This window comes from Polyodon spathula, chromosome 22 (assembly GCF_017654505.1).
Source record: "Polyodon spathula isolate WHYD16114869_AA chromosome 22, ASM1765450v1, whole genome shotgun sequence".
NCBI classification, from domain to species: Eukaryota; Metazoa; Chordata; class Actinopteri; order Acipenseriformes; family Polyodontidae; genus Polyodon; species Polyodon spathula.
Genome location: NC_054555.1, coordinates 22185902 through 22203336, shown reverse-complemented (window position 1 = coordinate 22203336; position 17435 = coordinate 22185902). Strand labels below are relative to the sequence as shown.

Below are 17435 nucleotides of genomic sequence, written 5' to 3'. Positions count from 1 at the left end.
TCACTGTTCCACTTCAGCAGCTAGTTGAGCAAACCAAAATTTCTTCCACTCATATACCTCATCCACACCATCCTCCCATGGCACTGTTAACTCTAACAGATGAACAAGGTGTTCTGATCCAGACCACAAGACATTGTCTGGTCGAAGGTTAGTGGTGGCAATCTCGAGTGGAAAAATAAGCCATTGACCAACATCTGCCAGCATCTTCCAGTCTCTAGCAACTTCCAGTTCTGGGCGAGGCTTAGTTTTAACACCTTTTCTTGGTGGTTGCTCTCCTGGACGGAGGAATATTGTCTTTTGTGCATAATGCTTTGATGGAACTGGTGGCAACTTATTGGTCAGGTTAAGCTTGTCTTCCAATGCTAAGGCCAAACATCGCAGCGCCTGGTCATGGCGCCAAGTAAACCGCCCTTGGCTAAGACCCACCTTACATCCTGTCAAAATGTGCCTTAATGTTGCAGGTGATGAACACAAAGGACATGAGGGATCCTCACCCACCCAGAGGTTTAGGTTCTGTGGTGATGGGAGAACATCATATGCTGATCTGATGAGGACTGATCCTGCTTGTTGATCACACTGTCCCATCTCATCCATTCTCCCTGCTTGGCCTGGGAAATGGCCTTAATACATCTGATCCTTTCCTCCTGTTTTTGCACCTCATTGACTACCAGCTTCCTCCGTTGAGCTGGGCTTGCCTTGTGCCATGTAGGAGGAGAAGCCTCCTACATGGCACAATTATATTCCAGAAGCCAAGCGCTCTCCTCTCACTACCCATTTTGATGCCCTAATAATTACTTCCATTGCCATGGTAAAAGCCAGTGGAGAAATGGTACATCTTGCCATTATTCCAACTTCTATGCATTGTCATGTAGTGCTGAATTCTGAAGTTGAAAAACTAAATTGCAAATCTCCAAAGTAGTCTTTCACTAAATTTGTTATTGTCATCGGTACGCTGAAAAAATCAAATGCTGTCCAAAGAAGTTCATGTGGCACTGAACCATACGTATTAGCCAAATCCAGGAATGTCACATGGAGCTCCTTCCTCTTCTTTTTTGCTGATTGAATTTGTTGCCAGATTATACTGATGTGTTCTAAGCATCCTGGAAAACGTGGAATGCCTGCTTTTTGTACTGAAGTGTCAATGAGGCAGTTCTTTAATAGGTAGGTTGGCAATCTCTGCGCAATAATGCTGAAGAAAATCTTGCCTTCTACGTTTAATAGGGAAATAGGACAAAACTGACCGATGCTTGTAGAATCCATTTCTTTTGGTATAAAGACTCCACCTGCTCGATGCCATGCTCTTGGTACCACCTGTTTTTCCCATGCCACTTTCATCAATTTCCACAGGATTCGTAGAACTCTAGAAGCACTCATGTACACTCTATATGGAACTCCATTAGGCCCTGGAGATGATGATGCCCTTGCTTTTTTCACAGCTTGCTCTACTTCTTTCCACTTAGGTGCACAGTCCTCCATTTGGTATTCGGGTGGATAGATAGGTGGGATGTTTGAAGGAACTGACACAGACTTAATTTCTTAATGAGTAAGTAGCTTTAAATGTCATTTTAATTGCGGTTTTACAATTTTCTTTACTATTTTATGCTGCTCCAAAAAGGAGTTTCAGTCACTTTCTTGAAACGTGCCTTTACTTGCCTTAGAACTTGTCTGGAAAATCATAGGTATCAGGACTGAATAGCCTTCCTCATTCCATTCAAATCATGTGACAAGAAGAACTTTCAGCTCTTCCAGCCACCTACTGGTCACCTGACTTTAATGGAATGAAGAAAGCTGTTCCATCCTGGTACTCCAGACAGGCTCAAAGTTAGGTGAAGGCAGATTTAGAGAAACGTAACCAACCACTGTTAGAAAAAGAAACCCCAGAACCTCTCAGAATGATTGCAACACCATAGAATAGTACACATTATTAACACGACACTTGAAAATAATCATTCTTTTTTTTTTTAAATAAAAAAAGTATTTAATTTGCTGGGGCAAATTAACCCTGGAGGAGGAAAATAAAGAAGATTTATACTACTTCTATGTCCTGTCAGCCCACTGCAAGATGTGCTCATTGATACACACATATTGCGATTTTGTCTTGGCATAATCTGACCAATCAAATCCTATTGTTACAATGAGAAATTAAGAGTCATCTGTGTAAGGTGTGGGTCAAGGTAATGCAAAATCTGGAAAACTACTTACTTAGCTTAATCATTCACTGTGTAACAGGGCGGAAGCTGGGAGCAAACTGACAACCATGCACACCCCATGCGTCTGCGAGTTACTGTTGTAAATGCAGATTAACAAATCAAAAGATAAACAAGTTAATGTTAACTAAATCCAGGTGTAATGTGCTGCTTTCCACACTAATAATTTACAGCATTAAACACTTTGAGCATGTACCATCATTTCACTCCTGCCCTACTGCATTATCCGAACTTCAGTACAACGAACATTCTGTTTAAAATGAAACAGCATAAATTACAATGTTGCAGCATCAACTTATAGAAACGTGTAATGTACATGTCTTGTTTTGCAAGACAAAGAAAATACAATACCATACTTTATTATGATTGTCTTATTTACCCATCCCAGCAAAAGTAATGCGTCTGTATGTCTCAGTGTATTTATAATTATGGTTAGCCATCAGCAAATCGTGCATAGAAAATGAAACACTAACAGACATTTTGTAGATACAGACCAGAGTCAGATATATAAGCGTATAGACAAGACATCATTTACACAGACTTGATTTTCCACACAGTAACATGGTTAAGTGTTTAGATTTTTCTGTTTGTTTGTATAATAAAAAATGGAACATCTGCGTCTTAAGAACATGGATAACGAGTGCTGCCAAGAAAGAGGGACTTTGCAACTAAAAGTGGAAAGAACTGGCAAATATATATTTAGTTACCCCCCAAAATTGGCTGTATCACAAAAAGCATTGTATTTAATCCCAGATGAGAGAGACAGAGAGAGAGAGAGAGAGTGAGAGAGAGAGAAAGAAAAAAACATAACTCTCTGTTCTCTCATAGGCTGTTCCACACAAACAGAAATCTCCGCCAGGTATATGACTGAACTGAAGCCCTCATCCCTGACCTCTTTGGCTAGAATTTCCCCTGGCAACACAATCAGTCATGTGGTGCTCAAGCTGTTCTGTTTTCCATTCAAGTATGTCTCTGCAGGGCCCCTGGCTTCAAGGCTTCTCTCTCAAGGAGCACCAAGCAGGTTCGAGTCTGAGACCACAAGCCTTAACCGACGAGCTTGAGTGATGTCTTCCGTCATCAGTCTGCTGCTTTTAACTAGTAAAAACACAAGTGGCCAGGCTGGCTGTGTACTTGTTCCATTCACAACCCTACAATTCCACTATGACTCACATTGCATTTGTCCCAGCTGCAGCTGTAAAAGTTACTTTGAACAAACAAAACCATTTTCAGAAATGAATACTCAAAAGAGAGTTCTTATAGCTTAATGAGAGACTCCATAAAACCTATATACAGTCCCTAATACATTCAGGGAGCCCATGGAGGAAAAGTGGCTTTCTTATATGCAGTAGTATAGTCAGCACTCGGATATCTGTTACCCAGATACATGTCTGTCATGTTTTACCGCCCTTGTATTAAGAATAAAATCAATCCCCATATATATATATGAATGCACTTACCTATCACATTCGGTTTCTGACTCATTCACCAGTTTTCTTTATACAAGGCTGTCACAAAGACGGCCGGAGTGGGTGGCGTCAGACCAGAAGCAGGAAAATAAACAAAACAGGACAGATGAGTTGAAATGATGGTAGCGCTTGCTGGCGCCGGTTTAATGAAAAATAAAACAGGTTTAACAAACACGAAAACACAGGACGCGGCACTCTACGCCAAAATAAATAGACAAACAAAAACGGACTAACACTTAACAAAACGATGCACGGACAGACACTGACAAACACGGTGAGTTGATAAATTAACAAGTATCATGCTGGTCCCACCTGCACGCAATAGCAATTGTAATTGTAATTGTAATTCTCCTACTCTCTCTCCCGTTCTCCACTCACTGAACACCCAACCGCGAGTATGTGACAACGTGCATCTATATATACTGTTGTGCTGGGATTCAATTACCAATTAATTATTCACTTGAATCCCAGCATGTGAATTAATAATGTGCATTCCCCGTGCTCACATATTACTACATTTTACTTGCACGTGAAGTGCTGTGCAATCCTCGTGCCTAAATACACATATACATTCTTAAACACTTGTGTTACACAGAACCGTTTATATCCCGTGTACAAATGTCTATACACCAACAATTAAACACACCACACGCAACACATATACCCCCCCCTGTGCAAAGCACACATGGCCTCAATGGCCACCCCCCCCCCCCCCCTAAAAGCCCAAAAGTCCCACCCAAAGTCCTTGGCCAGGACCGGAGGCTTCCAGGGGCCCACAGGTCGTAATGCTGTCAGCAGCAATGCTGACAGCGGGGTAGCATTCTCCTGCCAGGGTAGTCCTAGCAGCGGAAAGGCTGCTTGGGGTGTGGTCTCCTGACCTTCCCCCTCCTTCGGCGCTGGCAGCTCCCCTTGGTGGGGTTCCGGCCACAGTACTTCCGGCTGTGATGCGGAGCGGCGGGCAACCCCAGGCGATGCAGAGGCATCCTTGGGCGAAGCGAGGCTGGCATCCTTGGGCGAAGCGAGGCTGGCATCCTTGGGCGAAGCGAGGCTGGCATCCTTGGGCGAAGCGAGGCTGGCATCCTTGGGCGAAGCGAGGCTGGCAGTCAGGACAAGCTGGGGTGTGGGTGTTGGCCTTCTTTTCGGCCACTGCGGCCGGGAGGTTCTTCCCCGTGCTTCCCTCAGCAGCCTATGCAATGGCTGCTGAGGACTGCCAGCATCTAGTCCCGGTCCTTCTGGTGCAGGGAGAGGCAGCTCCTTCTCCTATCCCCCTGATGGAGGTGGAGGCAGAGGAAGCCCCAGCTCCTCTCCTCGTGATGGTGGGGGAAGTGATACCAGCAGGCATTCACCCTCTGCTGGTGGGGGAAGTGATACCAGCAGGCATTCACCCTCTGCTGGTGGGGGAAGTGATACCAGCAGGCATTCACCCTCTGCTGGTGGACAGGGACCCAGCAGGCATTCACCCTCTGCTGGTGGAGGAGGCAGAGGCAGCTCCTGCTGCTCTGCTCCTGCCGATGGAGGTGGCGGAGGCGTGTAGTCTCCTGCCAGTGAAGGTGGCGGATGCAGAGGCAGCTCCTCCTCTCCTTCCTGGTAGGGGCAGCGCACCACCGGGTGCCCAAACTCCCCACAGGCAAGACACCAGCCCTGGTCCTCCAGACCACCGAGGAACTCCTCCAGGTCCTGGCAGCCATCTCTCCAGTCCCAGCCTTCCACGTTTTATTTATTTATTTTTTCTTCCCCGACACACACACACAAAAATATATATATATATATATATATATATATATATATTCCAAAACTACAGTCCCTGCCCTGGTCTTAGTCTAGGAGGCGTTGTTAATCCCACGTAGGACACCACGTGTCACAAAGACGGCCGGAGTGGGTGGCGTCAGACCAGAAGCAGGAAAATAAACAAAACAGGACAGATGAGTTGAAATGATGGTGGCGCTTGCTGGCGCTGGTTTATTGAAAAATAAAACAGGTTTAACAAACACGAAAACACAGGACACGGCACTCTACGCCAAAATAAATAGACAAACAAAAACGGACTAAACTTAACAAAACGGTACACGGACAGACACTGACAAACACGGTGAGTTGATAAATTAACAAGTATCATGCTGGTCCGACCTGCACGCAATAGCAATTGTAATTGTAATTCTCCACTCACTGAACACCCAACCGCGAGTATGTGACAACGTGCATCTATATATACTGTTGTGCTGGGATTCAATTACCAATTAATTATTCACTTGAATCCCAGCACGTGAATTAATAAAGTGCATTCCCCGTGCTCACATATTACTACATTTTACTTGCACGTGAAGTGCTGTGCAATCCTCGTGCCTAAATACACATATACATTTTTAAACACTTGTGTTACACAGACCCGTTTATATCCCGTGTACCAATGTCTATACACCAACATTTAAACACACCACACGCAACACATAACAGATAATATACACTGAGGCGGACACTTTGTCACAAAGGCCCATCTCTTCAATGTTACACTGTACTTGTTTATCCGCCACAGCTCTCTTTTATTTTTGCTCGCATGCCAAATCAGTTTGTCTTTATTGTGCAGTTACACAGCGCTTCCTCCAATTTCACATAACAAAAAAACCCAGCAAAAACAAAGTGAACGAGACAAGCTACGGTAATACAAAAGTTAATCTTTAAACAGTTTTAGATACTGTGATGCATTTTTTTTTGTGCATTTTCATCTGTATGTAAACTGTTATGGTCTTATCGAGCACTATATTCTGCAATTTTGAATTCTGACTTTGGATTTTAATTCTGGACACTGGTGTTATTTTTTTACTCTTTTGCCAAATTGCATTGCCTTTTATGTTTTACAATTTTGTGCATAAGTAACATTTTTATTAAATTTTTGCTGTTGGGTTGTTAATGGGGAATTTTACATACAGCTAAAATACTTACCGAATTTAAAAGTGTCTACTGTATTACAGTCCACATGTCCAAGTGATATTTTCAGAATTATATCATTCTGAATTAAAATACTTCTGTTGAAAATATAGTACTGTACCAACAAAACCAACTAAAGTATATCTAAATGTAAGCCTACTTATTTTAATTCCACAGTCCTTTCAGCTATGTATTTTTGACATTGTATCTTTTTTTTGTATTCCCTGAAAAAATGGAAAAGGGTTGGAACGGGCCAAAAAGAAATAATCAGATATGCATCACACTTGTTTAACCATTATGAAGTCAGAATTGTATATGTGAGTGCTGACTGAATTTCCGACTAAGACAATACCCCTCGGGAAGCAAGCGAAGTGTTCTCTTAGCTGAAGTGTTCTTTAAGACGGAGTTGACCACCACACACAATATGAATCAATAAATAAATAAAAAAATGTGTTACTTGTCATCAATCACAATCACATAGTATCAATAAAACATTCAGTATAATAATAAAACCATTATACTGCTGTAAACATTATATAGGCATTCAGTACATTAGCCCTTGGAACTCGGAGACTGGAGGCGTGGTGGTACGTAGGGGGGCAGATACATATAGGAAACCCATAAGGGCGATGAATGAATTCTCAAGAGGTCAGGGCATACTGAGAAATTGGTCAAACTAAATAGTTCAACATACTGTGTTGCTGTATTTTTTAATACAAACATGGGATGGGTTGTGGTTCAGCCTCCAAAAATAGGTCTTATAATGTGGAGCAGGGAGTCCCAAACCTGCCAGGTAGTTTCAGGGGGCTGCAGCACATACAGAAATATTCTCACCCAAATGACCCTGACATCGAGAAATCACCTGAGTTACAGGACTGATGCTGGTCGATGCTTGGGGTTATTTTAAATGCAGCACTTATCATGTCAGCTCAATTGTACATGTATATTATAATCTTAATTCCCAATGCCCACTCTAACAGCACCATTTCATATGTGGATTCGAATTAGGAAGAGGTCTACAGTACAAAGCAGTATAAAGAGGAAAGAGACACCCATATTTGTAGAACTTTAAGATATATTTTATGACGGTTTCACTTTCCCTCTCTGATATTCATTATAATGTATCAATTTAGATCTAGGTCATGGGGCCTACTGGTTTCTAAGCCAGCATATATTAAACTAAGAGCTACTTGGTAACTGTATGAAATAGAATGTATTAATGTATTCTTGTTGTTGTTTAGAATCGTTTTGCATGTGTTCCAGTCATCACATCCTGGTGACTTTTTAAAACTCTGAAGTATCAAGCCCCCCTGGATCTCAGAAGAACTTTTACTCTCTGCTTTTCATTTCTTTGCATTTATTTCTATCGCTAGAGCAATGGTACTCAATTCTGGCCCTCCAGACCCATTCCATCCCTGGTCTAAATTAGTTGATTGCCTCTTCAGGTTCAATTAACTACTTTAGAACCTGCTTGGAGTAATAACCAGGACTGGATCTTGAGGGTCAGAACAGTACCACTGCTCTATAGGCTTAGAGGTTAGGGGTTGAGAGTTCTACTGAGGGCACAGGTGTGCTTTGAATATCCAAGTGTTGACATAAAAGTGATATATAGTGATCCTGAAAAAGAAATATTGCAGTAACTTTGGAATATATGGAGAAATAGCAAATTGGAAGTTAGAGAGGCACAGATATGTGTTTCTGTTAAAATCCAGAATGGCACTGCTTTGACAGTTTATACTGTGCAATGCTTATGAACGCATGATGGTAGAGCCACTAGCTTTGTACTATTAAAACTAAAGACTGTAGTCAGTAAAAAGCACACCTGAATCAAAACCAATTATTCATCACCAATTTCTAAAGAATAAAAGAGCTCATCCAGTATACTTTATTATCTATACAGTACAAATCAAGAATCCCTTTAATACTAAAAATATACCAGTATCTATTTTATTTTAAAATAGAAAAAAAGAAGCTTGGAAACAGAGCCACATATTTGATATGGAAATAATGATTGTTAAAACAGATATTGAAACAGCAGGGGGACAGCAAGTGTGAGCAATGTTGTGCTGACAAGAGGCCTGATGGATGCATTTGCAAATGTCATTAGGGGATGAGCTCAGCCTGCTTTTAAGTGTATGAATAGTGCTGATGTTTTTAATTTGTCAGGTAATTCATTCCAATATGACTGAGTGCAGAGCTGAACAAAGCTGCAAGTGTAATTGAGCCTGTGAAGAGAAAAGATCACCACTGTTGGACTGCAGAACTCCAGATTTAAAAACATACTAGTGACCACATGAGGTGCATTTATCTCAGAGTATTAGAAGTCTGAGGGATATGATGTTGTTTTTGATTGTATTACAACTGTACTTACTTGGTAGTTTGCCATAAGCAATACCAAGAGCTGTCAGTGAGTTTTAGGAACACCCTTATTTGGGGGCTGGATTTGCCAATTTCATAAACATGTTAAACTGTAAAATAATCCAATGCTTGTCATTTTTAGAAAAGAAACAACAATACAGAATGACTATGCCAGCAACATGCATCACCCGCCAAGACTCTAAATGCAATATGCATCCCCCGCCATGACTGTACATACAACATGCACCCACCGCCATGACTGTGAATACAACATGCAATCCCTCCCATGGCTGTAAATATAACATGCATCCCCTGTCATGACTGTGAATACAACATGCATCCCCCGCCATGACTGTAAATACAACATGCATCCCCTGCCATGACTGTGAATACAACATGCACCCCCCGCCATGACTGTGAATACAACATGCACCCACCGCCATGACTGTGAATACAACATGCACCCCCCACGATGACTGTGAATACAACATGCACCCACCGCCATGACTGTGAATACAACATGCACCCACCGCCATGACTGTGAATACAACATGCATCCTCCGCCATGACTGTACATACAACATGCATCCTCCGCCATGACTGTGAATACAACATGCATCCCCCGCCATGACTGTACATACAACATGCATCCCCCGCCATGACTGTAAATACAACCTGCAATACCTGCCATGACTGTAAATACAACATGCATCCCCTGTCATGACTGTAAATACAACATGCATCCCCCTGCATGACTGTGAATACAGAATAAGAGCTATCAGTATGATAACACAGTTGATGGCCATGACATACTGTATATGAGCAGTATGTCATGGCCAGCCCTATATCTATCTATCTATCTATCTATCTATCTATCTATCTATCTATCTATCTATCTATCTATCTATCTATCTATCTATCTATCTATCTATCTATCTATCTATCTATCTATCTATCTATCTATCTATCTATCTATCTATCTATCTATCTATCTATCTATCGTGGCCAAGTGCCCACCCCTGTTCGTATTTATGTGTTCTGTGTGGAGTGTGGAGTGTTAATGTTGGTGTATAGCTATTGGTGTAGCATGAGTGATTTAAAATATATAATTGTATTTAGGCACAAGGATTGCACAAATGAGTTCACATGCTGGATTTAAGTGAATAATCAATTAGTAATTGAATCCTGGCACAACAGTGTATATATAGCTGCATGTTTCACTCACTTGGGTTTGGGTGTTTGGAGAGTAGAGAACGGGAGAGAGGAGGAGAGTAAAACAAAGTAAAATAATAATTAAATAATAACAATTGCTATTTCATGCTGGAAGGAGTAGTGTTTGTTTGTTTTGACTCACCGTATTTGTTTGTCTGTTATCCACTGTTTGTTTAGTGCTAATCCATTTTGTTTGTCTGTTTATTTTGGCCTCAAGTGCAGAGTGCTTTTTTTGTTTAAATCTTGTATTTGTTTCATTCAATAAAATGCTGAGCGCAGCCACTGCATCTGTTTCAACCTCAGTACTGCCTGTCTGTGTGTTGCTTCCTGAACCTGACGTCACCACCCACATGCAGCACTCAAGCCATCTGTGACATTATAAATATCCCAGAATCTGATATTCCCAATAACTAATGTGATTCCAGATTTCATGACAATTCGATAAGCGATTCTTCAAATATATGCAAACATGTGTGAAGTGTGGTATAGGTACACCTGTACTGCACACAAGTAAGAAAATAATATTGTTAATGGTCCAAAGTTATCCACACTCCATCCCCTGTTCATTTGCTTGACTGCAGTAGCATTTTTTTTCAAGACCAAAACTTATCTAGATAAAAAAGAAATGTTGTTAACAAAAAAACATCATGTCGCTTTTCTATAAACAGTTTTAAACAGTTGCATTACGAAGCTGAAAAACGTCACATCACAGAAACTTCTCAATAGAGTTTTGTACAAAATAATTGCACTTAAAAGTATCTGCTTCCCGAATCCAGCCTACTGCAGCCTGTACACTTCCAAACTCAAAGACTAGAACACAAAGCCTTTCTGCTTTGGAGCCAAGCAGCTCTCGTTTTCTGAGGAGGGTACAGGTTATAATAAAGGTGACAGGAATAGAACCGAATACACTTGGGAGATGAGGTGCAGCTAGCCACGTATCAAAAGCAGGCATTTCACAAAAGGCATGAAAGCAATTTTTACAAGTGTAAAATCTGTTAATATATTACAGCTGGGCAGAGCTTCTCACGTCTTTCAGGGTGAAGTTAAAAGACATTTCAACAACACAAACCCACTCCTTGAAAACCAGCTCTGTCTGGTTATTCTTTTTGATCAAATATAACAAAAGGAACGAGCTGGCTGGTTATGAATCTCCTTGTGCTGATTGTGTTTGTCATGTCCTTTGTGAGGAGAAGGGGAAGCTTATATTAAGAGTGAACTCTCTATGGATTGACACTAGGAAATGGGCACACTGCATGCATATATTTATTAACTGTTGAAAAACTGGTATGGATTGTATGCATTCTGTATTTATTTAAAAATACAAAGAGTCAAAGATTATCAAGGTACTGTGATCTGATTACAAAAAATGAGTTACTGTAATCAGTTAAATTACTTAAAACCTGTAATTTGATTACATACATTGCCATTTATTTCAGCAATTAGTGTTCAGGATTACCTTTCTTGGACAACACTACTACAGAAACACAGATAAACAGTGAACTATACTTACAAGAATCCATATGAAATGAAGAGTGTGTAAAGCAGTTGGCAAAACTATTCCTTATGGCTGATCTGGTTTAGGGTTTACCAGGGCTCTGCATGGGAGAAAACAAGGGAAAAACAATTGGATGTAAATACATAAATAAGGAACAATGTTACAGTGTGCACATGATTCGTACACAAGCTTAAAATGTAGAATCACTAGCGATTAAGAACTGTTATATGGCCCATGTAAAGACATATGCTTAGTTACAGGCAAAATGCTTTTTAAAATAAGCAACAGACAAAATGTGCATGAGAAATTCAAACCAGAAAAAAGGACAGAGCCATGAGATACTAATCCTATTCTAAATGCTTCCATAATGAGGTCTGTTTATGAAATCCAGAGTGCTGCTTGTCTGAGGTTTTGAGTTTAGTTAAGCATAGGATTTTCGTTTAATAAAATGCATACATCATTTGTAATTTGTAATAAAAAGGTCCCCATGACAGCATTTAACACGTTCAAACTTTTTACAAGTGATTGACCGTTTTGTAAAGTATTTGTTCATACATTTGACTTGATTAAACTGTGGCCACACAAGGTTACTTTTAGATACAACTATCCTCTCATATTATTTGACCAAAAACATTTAATGTGAAATAACAGTTAAGTTGGAATAGGGATCAGTCATATACACGATAGCATAAAAGGGTTCAGTAAAAAAAGAAGTATACAAATGTACAGATTTCAAATTGTATTGGCTATTCCATCTCAAGCGACATGTATCTGAGTATAAGTATTGTAAGAGTACAGGTAGAATTCTAACTGCCCATAGATGGAACTCTTCAGCAGATTTGTTTGTGTAATTTGGGTGCAGGATGGTACTAGGGTTGATACCATAGGCCAAGTCTTCTTTCCCAAAGAGAAATTTGCAAAGGGAAAAGAAAGCTATTAATGTTACAAAACCAGTTACAAGCACCTTAGACAGTGAATTGGGTACGTAGCATGTAATATTATAAATTCACAAAAAAATGGTGCAAATTGGAGTTTGGAGAACTTGATAATGCCCTGTGGGTAAAGGGGCCTATATTTTCCACTTTCCTGTATTAAGCTGTGTTGAAAATGGCCCTTCATTTAAGGATGCTAAATGAAAATAATTACAGAAATTGTAGTTATACTCTAATGTTTGACATTACTAAATTAAATATGGTCATCCCCAACGTTGTAAGGGGTGGGGATCAAGTGCCTGAGTGCCAATGCAGGAAAACCTATAGCATATCTCTATACCCATAAGGGAACCATGGTATTTTTCTACTGTATAATCATAAAACTACCAAGTCAAGTAGGGATTAGCTGGGCTACAACTGCCAAACTTTGCTGAAATACAATCATAGTTAGATTGACTTCTGGAGATTAAATATTTCTGCATTTTTATACTTCCTCGGTACAATAGATTTTTTTTTCACACCAAGCCAAACGCTAGCTAATCTAGGCAGCACCAACACTTTTTTTTTACATCAATTAGTCACCCTTTGATAACGCACGTCTTACTGGGTTTAAGGGATATGTTTGTCATTTAAATGCAAGATGTAATAGTGTCTGAGGGGATTTGTGTTGTCATGGAAACAGCAAGAAAAGTCCCTGCAACATTATAAGCAAAATATCTCCCAGAGGCTTGGATTGTAAATGAAACACAAACATGGTGTTGGAACACATTCATAGCATTTAGTTTGATTAAGACTTTATTGCAGATCTGTATAAACTGACAGTTATTATGAGTTTTATTCAATGCTGTCTTTCTATGTGGGCATTCTGAGGAGGTCTCCATTCTTAAGAGAGGTGTACACCAGTGTACTACAAGGATTTGTGTCATCTACTAAAATTCAACATTGAATGCTCTCCTGTCATTCATCATTTTTCTTTTTAAATACTATACTATATACAGTAATTTTAAAAGTATCATACTATTATATTCAAGGTTTCACATAACTAGTACGCAGGTACGCATGCAAACCAATAAAAAGAAATGTATATTGCTCTTGAAGATGCAAAGGTGTACTGTCAGTACCTGCAACAGGAAAGCATTTTTCATAAAGGCATCGAGAGTGCTCATGCTTGCAATGTGAGCCTTACCTGCCACCTCTGAATTTTTCCCAGAGACTCAGTGTCTCCGGGTTCTGTCAACGATCACCGGGAGGGATCCAATTTAACTAGTCCCAACCTGCTAGCGCTATCATTGGCTGCTTCAATTATTTATAAAAAAACAAAAAAAACAATGGAGAGTGATAGGTAGAACCACTCCAGTTCATACGATCAATAATTCTCTTTTCTCTTTTGAAACAACCAATGATAGCATGGATCTCTATTAAGCCATCCATTCAGAGAAGAGGGATGCGGTTATGAGGAGTAGCATTAAGGAAGCTCACTGACGCTTCATTTCCCAAACTGAGTGGAGGTGAGAGGAGGGGTCTATGTTGAGGAGGGGTCTATGTTTGAAAGCTTTTTCGCCCTCAGTTATATCCTTATATAAATACTGTTGTGCCGTCAAGCTAACGTGTTCATAAACACTAATAAAATGACAGCTTGGGTTTTTTCTTTTGAATTGCCCGGGCAGCAATATGGTGGTAGGATTTTGAAAAAACAGAGAATGTGTGATGATTTTTTAAAAATTGTAATAACCAGCAATCCAGACTCCTACTTAAACATTCATAAACTATTGTTGTGGTCTCTGACACTGCCATCCCAATTGTTTCAACTGTTGGAGGAGAAGGAACAGTGACCTGGTTGATGACCCCTAATTTTGGTGCATACCAAACCCTTTCTGCTGGTACTCATGTGAGAACCTAATGTTATGTGAACCCTGGATTATATTATACAATATACCAGGGGAGCCAATCATGGTCCTGGAAAGCCACAATCCTGCAGGTTTTCTGGGTCTCTTTAACACTAGAACCGTCGCGTTATACTCATACCTAAACTGCCGGATGGTTACATTTCAATATTGAAATGAAAGACAAACTATTGGAAACAACTCAAAAGTTTTATACAAGCACATCATATCAAACATCTGCACAGACGAAACACCGTATTTAAATGAACAATTAAACAAAAAAGGTTTATTTTCTAACTTACCACATATAAAGCACGACTTAAATGAAAAACCATAATAAAATAAACATTTCAAAAGAAACTAGTGTGTAAACAGGTATATGTATATAGAAGACTGTAAAAACGAAAGTAGTTTTTAATTTAAAACAAAATGTTTTCTCTTGAGTGTGTGTCTCTCGGTGCAGCACAGAATCCATTCTGAGCTGCTGCAGCCTACTGCTTTGCAGTTTTCTGATTGAAATGTTTGTGCTGAAGCACTGTGGCTCGCTTCAAGATGAAATCTCTCCAACTGATATTTTCCCCGGTGCATTCCATGTACAAAACGAAAAAATTGATGGCTGCCAGGTCCAGTAGAGATAATAACAGGCTTGTATATAGAAATAAAAAAGGCTATGTAGGTTATATTCAAAATAAAAAACATCTATTTTAATAGGCAGTCAAAATAACTGCTCTGGCAGTTCTATGTAGTGGGGATTATAACATTTTTTATTCTTGCGATCCTGCCTTTCAGATGCCATCAGGGTATTTAATACATTTATTTAGGAAAAGTCAAGAATAAACAATCTCGTATCTTTCACACACACAGAGTAATTTAAATTTTAATAATGATAGAATTATGTGCTTGAATAAAACTTTTGAGTTGTATCCGATAATTTGTCTTTCATTTTAATATTGATGTTGTTTAAAATGTAACCCTCAAAATGACTGCTGTGGTGGTTATAGTGTTAAATCAACAATTGCCAAAGACCAGGGAACATGTTAGTGTTGACCAATTAAGAAAATAATTGGTTCAATTAAGTAATTGAGAACTTGGGTGGAACAAAAACCAGAAGACCCTGCAGCTCTCCAGGAGCAGCATTGGTCACTCTTGCCATATACAGTGCTTTCAAAACCATCTAACAGCACTCCTGTTAGTGTCCTGGCTAGAATATTAGTCAATGTAGACAAGCTCCAGCAATCTGTTTTTTTTTATTGTCATACTCTGAATATTATTAACATGTATCATTTACAACTGACATACAACTGTATGTACCAACAGGCATTATTTCAATATCCTTTCCCTGAGTAGCATTCAGATGTTGATTGTGAATGAAAGTTTTCACTAAGGTCCTGCACATGTTCAATAAATTAGTGAGGTATCTCCCAAAAAGCTGAACAGAACTGTAATACTGTAAAGGCCAGAGACAATATATTAATATTAAGATACTCTCTACTGATCGGCAACTGTCGGCAACTATTATTAAAAGTCTATTCATATTTTACACATTTCATGATATGCAGTTCTTAAAAATACAACAGCTAAACTGTATGAATGTAAAAAACAAAATAAGCATGCAAAGATGAGAAGCAGCAATACTGGTCCTAGTGATAATAGCTGTCATTCTTTTAAAGACAGCCAAGATTGATTTATTATTGGAAACTGCATAGAGCAGGGGTCTCCAATCCTGGTCCTGGAGGGCTGGTGTCCCTCCTGGTTTTTCTTCCAGTTGTAGATTAAATTACTTACTTGGACCAATTAAGTGAATATTCGAAGTTGTATTGGTCCAATTAATTAATTTAGTGTACAGTTGGAACAAAAAGCAGAACACCAGCCCCCCAGTACCAAGTCACCAAATACTAATAAAATAATGAAAACCATGAAAACAGAGGATTCATCCAACTGTGGCTTTATAGCAGAGCTAGATGTAAGTCATATAATGAGGCTTTACAATGTATTGTACTTCATAATTGGCCATCGCCATTCATTGTTATTGGGCAAATTAGGATCCTGTTATTTTGTTAGACAAGGGAAATGTTATTGTAAGGAAAGAGGTTACAGACTAAAATATATCATTGTCTTGTGGTGTTTTTTTTAACTCAAAACTTTTTTTCAGTAGGAAGTAACTAGGAGTATTGCAAGAAGATTATAATTATTTTTTAAATCGCTAACTCCGCCACACTGTCTCTCATTCTCAGTGATCAATTGTTGCTTTTCCTATGACTCGCATTTCAAATGTCTCGGCATTACTTTCATGTGACCCCTCTCGGACGAGGTGGACTAAATAAATCAGCTGGGCACTTTTTTGCTCAGTAATTGCTATGGAAAAATACCATTAAAAATCAAATACACATTTACCATGATCTGTGTAACTTTCATATGAATTGCAAGACCTAAATATGGTAATACATACTAGGTGAGATTTAGTAATTATTTTGTTCACTTCAAAATGTAAGAACATAAGAACATAAGAAAGTTTACAAACGAGAGGATCATCTTGCTCGTTTGGTTGTTAGTAGCTTATTGATCCCAAAATCTCATCAAGCAGCTTCTTGAAGGATCCCAGGGTGTCAGCTTCAACAACATTACTGGGGAGTTGATTCCAGACCCTCACGATTCTCTGTGTAAAAAAGTGTCTCCTATTTTCTGTTCTGAATGCCCCTTTGTCTAAACTCCATTTGTGACCCCTGGTCCTTGTTTCTTTTTTCAGGCTGAAAAAGTCCCTTGGGTCGACACTGTCAATACCTTTTAGAATTTTGAATACTTGAATTAGGTCGCCACATAGTCTTCTTTGTTCAAGACTGAACAGATTCAATTCTTTTAGCCTGTCTGCATATGACATGCCTTTTAAGCCCGGAATAATTCTGGTCGCTCTTCTTTGCACTCTTTCTAGAGCAGCAATATCTTTTTTATAGCGAGTT

At 39.5% G+C, this 17435-nt stretch overlaps 1 long non-coding RNA gene across 1 annotated transcript in view; it reads right to left on the bottom strand.

Moving 5' to 3' along the window:
* The window catches only part of LOC121296979, a 123089-nt gene that overhangs the window by 40766 nt on the left and 64888 nt on the right, over window positions 1-17435 (bottom strand). The window contains exon 2 of the long non-coding RNA XR_005947123.1: window positions 11679-11763. This is a non-coding gene — a long non-coding RNA (uncharacterized LOC121296979). The remainder of the gene's footprint in view (window positions 1-11678; window positions 11764-17435) is intronic.